General features: G+C 39.1%; 1 non-coding gene across 1 annotated transcript; it reads right to left on the bottom strand.

Annotated features, from left to right (window-relative positions):
- Positions 1–2,784: 2,784 nt before the first annotated feature.
- LOC145028039 (small nucleolar RNA R71) lies at positions 2,785–2,891 on the bottom strand. Its single transcript, XR_013675796.1, has one exon. It is a non-coding gene; the product is annotated as a small nucleolar RNA R71 (small nucleolar RNA).
- Between the last annotated feature and the right edge of the window lie 7,072 nt (positions 2,892–9,963).

The following is a 9,963-nucleotide window of genomic DNA, read 5'->3' as shown; positions in this document are numbered from 1 at the left end:
TTCCGGCAGGACAGGTGATAGCACCAGCCCCTGCCACTTTAAGGATCATTGATGGTCGTCAGGGCCGAGCGGAGGCGCCTACGGTAAGGAGTAGGGCTTTCCAGTTATCTACAGTGGAGCCTCAAGCAGCACCGGATGTTGGAGGTGCGTATCTTTTACTTTCTTGTCAACTTTTATTCATGAATTTATGGTTATGGTACTGCATCGATGTCAGTAATTATATATGTTGGAATATTATATTACCTGCTTGTAATTGAGTTATATGCCATTTGCATGCTATGGACGATAGGATAGTAGGTCAGAGATGTCTACCTTAAGCGCAAGTTCTCAGGATGCAGTCGTTGTAGCAAATGCAATTGGGGATTGAAAGGTGCTCAGTTAGTTGGCAAGATTAGTTCAGGTCTAGTAAAGGGTTAGTTGGAACCCCAGTAGAGGTAGACGTTTGATATGTGCATATTTAATGTGTATTAAGTATAGTTTTTTATTCATATATTAGCTAAATTATCGCATATTATGGACAAAAGGTACTTAAAAGTGTTAAATTATGTTTTTCAGTCCAAAGATGAAGCTCAGAAGCAAAATGAAGCAGGAGAAGCGGTTAGGAGCTCGAGAATGGAATGAAGAAGAAAAACACTAAAAAAGGCATCCACTCGTCGAGTCATATAGCCTACTCGACGAGTCCGGTCGAGGAATCAGAAGGATAATGACTCGGAATTCCAGATAGTTATCGCAATACGAGGAATGTGAGAGGGACTCGACGAGTCACCACTTGACTCGACGAGTCGGATCGCTTATTTAAAGATAACTCCACAGATCGATTAGAGGGAATTCTGGGACGATTCAAAAGTGTTTTGCTGCGATTAAGAAGCCAGAAGAACCCTAGAAGTCGACAAAGAAAGCTAGAATTCAATTCCGGGAGTAATTAAGGCACAATTTCGTCATTCTACGTATTCTTTTGTTTTATCAATATGATTAAGCAACTTGACTTTGTTTGTTTGTTATTATTTACTTTAACTATGAACTAAAATCTTTAGACTTCTGTTTGGGGATACAAAGTTGACAATATGGTTTGATTGATTGGTAGGATTAATTCCTAGTTGGTGAATTTTTGTTATTTTAGCTTGCTAAAGAACCTTGTGTATGAATAATAATTAATTTTCTGTTAATAGGAAGATAATTGATTAGCATGAACATCTATTGATTATTGACCTCATATGATATGTGACCACTATACTATATGTCTAGGATTAATGAATATGAAACTAGAATTAATAAGAAAATTGAGTAAATTCATGTGCAAGCTTGTAAGATGACCATCAAACAATAGGTTAATTAAGAATAATAAATTAATTAGCTATTGCAAGTCTAACTTAACCCGAATAATTAATCTAGTAAATATAATTAAATTAAGCAATTGGCCACTGTTTGAGTTAGTTTATTTGCTAAGGATTAGGGTAGTGAACATGAACCTAATCACTTGAATCGGTAACCAACGAAAGAATTAATCCATTGCACTATTACCTTAAAATCAACCATAGAGTTAACCGAGTTGAACTAAATAGAAGTTCCTTTCCAATTATTGAATCTAGTTAAGTCGTTATTTTCTAGTCTTAAATTAGTTATAGTTAGTAAGTTTCTAGTCTTGTAAAACTAGAGAAAAACCCTTATTCCTTAATCAACTTAGATAGAATTAGTTTTTAATTTAATTTGTCGTTCCCTGTGTTCGATACCCTGCTTATTTAGCTATACCACAATTGATAGGTTCACTGCCTTTTGTGTGTTATTTGATAATTAAAGTAGGTTTAAAACTAAGTGAGTTTTAAACACATCAAGTTTTTGGCGCCGTTGCCGGGGAAGGGTTCTAAAATTAGCATTAAAATTCTAATTCAATCGATCCTTTGTGTAAATTCTAATTCAATCAATCCTTACACAAAGTTAATTTCTGTTTAATTTCTGTTTTTTTTTAGGTTAAAAAAAAAAAAAAAAAAAAAAAAACTGGTTTTACCTTGGACTCGCCGAGTGCAATCGCCCAGACTCGGCGAGTACGACGCTGAATCAGATTTAATTTTTTGTTCTTTTTTACGCGTTTTTTGTTTTGTTTGCAGTTGGTTCATGACCCGAGGATCTGATACGCCTCTGGTTCCCCCTCTTGAAAATCCGGAAACCGCATTAAGAAGAAACAAAGGCAAAACCGTTGGAGAATCCGCTTCTTCAAAGAACTCACCATTCAAAAACCTCAAATATGTTTTTAGCAAGAAAAGGAGCAGCAAATCAGGAGCATCCAGTGCATCGTTGACAATCGAAGACCCGATTCAAAAAGACACTGAGTACGAGACCGAGGAAGAAAACGAGCCCACATACGAGCACACATCCGAGTTTGAAGACGATTTAGCCATTGTTATGGCTAATATTGACGAAATCCCCATGGGGGAATGGAAGAAGAGGATGCGTGATGACACCAGCCCAGGACTTGTGCAACCCGCAATTCCCGCTACCGCTACTTTTGAACTAAAGGGTCATATTCTCGCTCAACTCAAGGAGATCCCTTTTCACGGGAGAGATCATGAAGACGCCTATAAGCACTTGGATGAAGTAAATGATGTGGCAGATTACTTCAATGTACCCAATGTGCCTCGCGAGATCCAGCTTCTTCGCATGCTTCCTGTCACATTTAAAGGAGCTGCAAAAGATTGGTTAAAGTCATTCCCTCCCGGATCGGTCACCACATGGGCCAAGATGAAAGAAGAGCTCATTGACCATTTTTGCCCACCCTCCAAGATAGCCAAGCTAAAGAAAGCCATTGCCAACTTCGAGCAACAACCCGGAGAATCTCTTTATGAAGCTTGGGAAAGGTACAAGAGCCTACTTAGAAATTGCCCACACCATGACCTTAATAGCCAACAAGAGGTCACCATCTTTTATGATGGAGTTAATGTCACCACGAGGCAACTACTTGATTCACAAGGCCCGCTCACCAGAAAGCCACCTCCGGAAATAAAGGAATTAATTGAAGAATTCTCCAAGCATTCTAGAGAATACCACAATCCGAGGAATGAAGTGAGTCGTGGAGCAGTGAACTCGGTGAACGATAGCATGACGGCGGTAATAGTTAAACTCGATAGCCTAGACCGACGAATGACGAAAATGGATCAAACAATCCATGCTATTAGGGTAGGATGTGAAAATTGTGGCGGTCCCCACCTCACCAAGGATTGTGATCGAGACGAAAACGGAAATAAAAATGCTCAAGTATTTTATTCCAGTGGCGATAGATACGATGAAGATTGGAGGAAACCGAAGAAGGAATGGCTCCCATATGAAGAATATAAAAAGGCTAAGGAGGAGAAATACAAACAAAGGGAGAGGGGATTCTATCAAAAGGAAGAGTCGGTGACGGAAAAGAAGGCCAGTTTAGAAGATATGCTTACAAGATTCATAACCGCGTCCGAGAAAAGACACAATGATCATGATGTAGCAATGCAAGAAACCAGAAACATGTTGAGGAATCAGCAAGCATCCATTCTCAACATTGAGAAACAGCTGGGACAGCTTGCACATCAAGTGAATGAAAGAAGACCGGGCCAACTTCCGAGCAACACCGAACCCAATCCAAGAATGGAGAACGTAAGCGTAATAACCTCCAGCAGTGAAGAAAAATTTATAGAAGCATTAAGGATCTCCAAGAAGAAGGAAGAAAAGGTAGAAGAATCGGAGCCAGCAAAACCCGACCCGACTCGCCGAGTCACTCCATTGGACTCGACGAGTCCATGCGAAATTGAAAAACCTATCAGTTCTTCGAAACCTTATAAGCCTCCACTGCCATACCCAACCAAAGCCATGCCTGCAGAAAAAGTAGAAGCATACAGAACCTTCATGAATCATGTTAACGCTCTACAAGTTAATGCGCCATTTGTGGAAACAATACTTCAAACGCCTAAATACTTCAACTTGCTTAAGGGCCTTTTTGCTGCTAAGAAGGATTTGGCTGAAGTCGCAGAAGTATTGATGAGTGAGCTACCTAAAAAGAAGGGTGATCCTGGAAATATTGTGATTCCGTGCCAATTTGGTAATGAGGTCTTCACCCGAGCATTAGCTAACTCGGGGGAAAGCATCAATATGATGCCTGTTTCATTCTTTAAGAAATTGAATTTACCAGAACCAAAACCGGTGAATATGAGGATCTATTTGGCGGACAAGACAATAATCCATCCAAAAGGCGTTTGTGAAGATCTCCTTATAAAAGTTGACAAGTTTATTTTCCCAGTAGACTTCGTGGTAGTTGATATGGAAGAAGACCCCGAAATTCCAATTATTTTTGGGAGATCCTTCTTGAACACCGCGTGTGCTTTAATTGATATATGTGAGTCTACATTGACATTAAGAGTGGGTGATGAGGCTGCGACGTTTAAAGCTATTCCAGAAATCAAGCAAGAAGAAGAAAAGATTGAAGAAGTCTCAATGATCCAATTGAATGATGAGATATTAGAAAAAGAGCTTGCACGTTTGCTAAAAGAAGACCCAAGCAAGTTTGTGATACACTCTGAAGAAGAAGGAGATGTTAACAAGGACTTGGATGGATTAGAAAAGCTACTGGAAGGAGCCCACTCAGAAAAAACCCAAGATTTTATGGAATTCGTTCCGACTCGCCGAGTCACTTTAGTGGACTCGACGAGTCCAGTCGATTTGGGCAAACACTTGGCCGACTTAGATCTGCTTGTTACTAGTCCTTCACATACCTTGGATTTCAATAATATACATCATTCTTTAGAAGAACAAACAGCAGAAGGAGGAAAGGGAAGGAAAGTTCAATACACCAATGTAGCATGTCTTGATACGGTTCATCTTGAAGATGGGTTAAGCACTGGAAAGGACGAAGAGATAACGGAAAGGAGGGAGGAAGCTGATCACCTATTCACTACTAAACCTAAAGCACGGATCATCATGTAATGTGAAGTAATTAAATTTAAAAAGAAGGAGGTTCAAGAGAAGGTGAAAAAGAAGGGGGTAAAGAAGAAAAAGAGAAAAAGGGAAGCCCAAGCAGCTGAAGATGAGGCTGTAAAAAGGAAAAGAGATGCATTAAAAAGGGCTTACAAGAAAAAGATCCACGCTGACAAGACCAAGTACAAATCACAAAAAGTTAGGCGTGCATTCCCGATGCTCGAAGATGACGAAACGTAGATGGGAAGGAGTCTAGCTAATGACTCCTCAAAAAGAAGCGCTTGGCGGGAGGCAACCCGTTATATAGTGTTTGCTTTCTTTTACTTGTTAGTTTTTTTTATTTATTTATTTATTTTCCCTTCGTTTTTTTTCAATCTTAATCTTCCAAATCATCGGACATATCTGCTTGAGAGTGTGCATAGGCTAATTGTGGGGTGAAATGATTTACAATAAACAGCAAAATTTTGAAAATTATGAATTTTTTTTTAAGAGACTCGCCGAGTCTGACCACGACTCGACGAGTCCCTAGGGATTTCAGAAAAAAACATGACTTCGCGACCAGACTCGCCGAGTCTGACCACGACTCGACGAGTCGGTATTATTTACAGAAAAAAAAATATTTCGAAATTACTTTTACATTGGGTAACTAGGGTTTTAACCCTAAGAATCAGTTTTCACAACCACACTCGTCGGGTGCCGTCATTCTCATTCTCTCTCAAGCATTCATCATTCTTCTTCAAGTTTCATTCAAATTTCTCAAGCCCAATCCAAAAAGAAATCATGTTCAGAAGGGGACAAAGTTCAAGTGGCAACCAAGGGGAGTTTTCATGGCTAAACTTCCCACAAATCGAGTCCGCTTCGACAATGCGGAAATGGAAGAATAAGCTATCTGATATCAAGAAGAAGGAGGTTTATGTGCCAAACAGGATAGATTGAGAGTGGCTGCAAAGTGTTCGATATGAGGAGGAATTAGCTCCTTACCTTTTAAAGGAGTTCCAACATGAAGGCGAAACAATGGTCTGTGACGGGTGGAGTCGGGTCTTCCGTATTCAAGAGCCGATTTATTTGGAGCTTTGTTTGGAGTTTTTCTCCATGGTATATTTTACCGGGGGAGTGGATGTTTATCACCCGGCCAGCTTTAGTTTTTGTCTTGGGGGCGAGTTTCTTCATTGCTCCGTGGTGGATCTTGCATGTCGATTAGGGATCTACGATCAGCCCTTGGTTTCAACAAACATCTTTTGGGCCTTTTTGGCACAAACTCATATGGTGTTTCCCGAGGGAGTTACTAGTACGGGCTGGTGGAATACTATTGGTAATAAAGTTTATATCCCAAAGTCTGCACAGGAAGGGAGCATTCGATCCCCAACACATCGCCTCATACACCGCCTTATTTTATCCACCATCAATCAAAGAAAAGATGATGACAAGGTTTCCAACCTTGACGTCTTCTATTTATGGAGCATAATTACACCCGGCGTCTTTTGCAACATTCCTTGGTGTCTAGCTTCATATCTTTCGGAGGGTGCGGTCAAAGATCGCAAAACCTCCCGAATTAATGGTGGGATGTTTGTCACCCGATTGGCTAACTCATTCGGGTTGATGAACCGCGGTGCATGGAACTTCATGACATTGATCCCTACACCTCCGTTCAATCCCATTCTTTTCCGACGAGCAAGGATAATTGAAGATTATGGTGGTGGCCATTATGCCATCCCGAATGATGACCCCGTTGTTGGTCCCAAAGCACCGGGAAGGAGGGTAAGATCAAGAAGACAGCGGGATGTGGAGGACGAGCCGTTGGTGATTCCGGTCGAGAATGAAGACGTACCAATGGATTGGTATAATGTGGAGATGAGACGGGTGCAGGATCAAATGGCGCGGGGGTTGAATTTTAGCAACCAATCTCATATCCGACTTTTTGACCACTTCAATATCCCACATATTGATGGTGGAAATTACCCATTTATTCCATCTTGGGATGAGGTGATTGGTGCGAGACGAAGTGGTGCCGGAGGGAGTGGAGCCGCCGCGGATGATGACGAGGACGAAGATTGATTTTTGTGTTTTAATCAAACAATTTTTATTTTTCTGTTTTGTTTTTATTCTTATTTGGTGTGTATGACTTGTTCAAGATTTTATTGTGTTTAATGGTTGTATGCATTAGTTATTTTTCAGGATTGGATTAGGATTGCTTGCTTAGGAAGCGTTTAGAGTTATAGCGAATGGATGTTATCACGAGTGAAAGCGAGTCAAGGAAGCGGAACCTTAACGTCAAAGTGTCGAGTCCGGTCCTTAGGGGTATGAGCAATTGAGTCTAAACGTGCCGAAGAGTTAGAGAAGTTTTTAGAGGCTGAAACAGTTGCAAAATACAAATTTTTTTTCGTTTAGTGGCCTACTCGTCGAGTGCACTTAACTGACTCGACGAGTCGCCTTGTATTTCCACATATTCTGAGAAGGCGCGCTGGTACTCGACGAGTCGACCATATGACTCGACGAGTCATTCATTTTTAATACCGGCGGACTGCTGATTTGATGCTGATACTTGTACCACTTGCTCACTTATTCTTCCATATCCATTCCTGAAGATCTTACACCGATTTCCACGTATTTGGAGCGACCCACACGACACGAGACACCCAAGGCATGGATGAGATGTTACCATGTCTAAAGTTAATTGAAGTTGGAGCTTACATGAAAGTGATCAACCTATCCACTGCTATCCCAGGGGAGTTTGTTCCATTTCCCTCTTTAGTTTCTTTTTATGTTTTTATGCATAATATGCAATGAGGGCATTGCATCACATAAGTGTGGGGTAGGGGGTTGGTTACATAATAGTCAATTTTATAGTCAATTTTAAAAATTTTGCATACCAAAAGTATTACTTAGGACTTAATTTAGAGGATTTTGGTAAAGTAAATTAGGATTCCATGTTAGAATTGTGTTGATAATTGCATGAAGACCCAAATGTTTAGTTGAGCCTATATACGTTCTAGTGCATTTGTGGCTTCCTTATTTCAGTGAAATCATGAGACAAAAACACAACCTTGCTCAGCCTGAGGGATGCAATATGTTTAGTAGCCTAAACCTGAAATGTATCCAGGAAAATTTTTATCGTTAGCCAATAAAGGTTGAGATTGAGCGCCCCTGCTTAAGCATGTAGGGATTTGAGTGACAAAAGTGAGGTATACATGTAAAAAAAAGAGAGAATTACAAGAAAAGTTGTAAGAATTTTGGAGTAAATGAAGTGAAGATCTAAAGATCAAAATTCCAAGAAATCCAAAAAAGTTGAAGATACCAAAAATCAAACAATAAGGTGGTGAATTCAAAGATATCAAAGATCAAATGTCAAGAAATTGAAGAATTCAAAGAATTCCATAATGGTATCGAAAAGTTGTAATTCTAAAATATGTATGCTTGGGTTGCTCAATTAAAAATACCTTGAGGGTAAAGAGGTTTTCTGAGGATGGATTCGGAGGGTTGCATAAAATGAGCATAGTTCGGGGTGAGTGGGCGAATGTTTATGAGGATTGTGAGTATTTTGGAGTATGGGGGTTCTTTAGGACGAATTTTAGACACAAATGCATGCGTTGCGGTCTTGGCATAATGGCTGGGTTAGATTGGAGTTGTCATACATAATTCTAATGTGTTAAAATTCAGTTTTGCTTGGGGGCAAGCGAAAGTCAAGTGTGGGGTATTTTGATATGTGCATATTTAGTGTGTATTAAGTATAGTTTTTTATTCATATATTAGCTAAATTATCGCATATTATGGACAAAAGGTACTTAAAAGTGTTAAATTATGTTTTTCAGTCCAAAGATGAAGCTCAGAAGCAAAAGGAAGCAGGAGAAGCGGTTAGGAGCTCGAGAATGGAATGAAGAAGAAAAACACTAAAAAAGGCATCCACTCGTCGAGTCATATAGCCTACTCGACGAGTCCGGTCGAGGAATCAGAAGGATAATGACTCGGAATTCCAGATAGTTATTGCAATACGGGGAATGTGAGAGGGACTCGACGAGTCACCACTTGACTCGACGAGTCGGATCGCTTATTTAAAGATAACTGCACAGATCGATTAGAGGGAATTCTGGGATGATTCAGAAGTGTTTTGCTGCGATTAAGAAGCCAGAAGAACCCTAGAAGTCGACAAAGAAAGCTAGAATTCAATTCCGGGAGTAATTAAGGCACAATTTCGTCATTCTACGTATTCTTTTGTTTTATCAATATGATTAAGCAACTTGACTTTGTTTGTTTGTTATTATTTACTTTAACTATGAACTAAAATCTTTAGACTTCTGTTTGGGGATACAAAGTTGACAATATGGTTTGATTGATTGGTAGGATTAATTCCTAGTTGGTGAATTTTTGTTATTTTAGCTTGCTAAAGAACCTTGTGTATGAATAATAATTAATTTTCTGTTAATAGGAAGATAATTGATTAGCATGAACATCTATTGATTATTGACCTCATATGATATGTGACCACTATACTATATGTCTAGGATTAATGAATATGAAACTAGAATTAATAAGAAAATTGAGTAAATTCATGTGCAAGCTTGTAAGATGACCATCAAACAATAGGTTAATTAAGAATAATAAATTAATTAGCTATTGCAAGTCTAACTTAACCCGAATAATTAATCTAGTAAATATAATTAAATTAAGCAATTGGCCACTGTTTGAGTTAGTTTATTTGCTAAGGATTAGGGTAGTGAACATGAACCTAATCACTTGAATCGGTAACCAACGAAAGAATTAATCCATTGCACTATTACCTTAAAATCAACCATAGAGTTAACCGAGTTGAACTAAATAGAAGTTCCTTTCCAATTATTGAATCTAGTTAAGTCGTTATTTTCTAGTCTTAAATTAGTTATAGTTAGTAAGTTTCTAGTCTTGTAAAACTAGAGAAAAACCCTTATTCCTTAATCAACTTAGATAGAATTAGTTTTTAATTTAATTTGTCGTTCCCTGTGTTCGATACCCTGCTTATTTAGCTATACCACAATTGATAGGTTCACTGCC

This window comes from Lactuca saligna, chromosome 1, assembly GCF_052625555.1.
Source record: "Lactuca saligna cultivar CGN05327 chromosome 1, ASM5262555v1, whole genome shotgun sequence".
NCBI lineage: Eukaryota > Viridiplantae > Streptophyta > Magnoliopsida > Asterales > Asteraceae > Lactuca > Lactuca saligna.
Note: the sequence above shows the minus strand (reverse complement) of the source record. Positions and strands in the feature narration are given on the sequence as shown.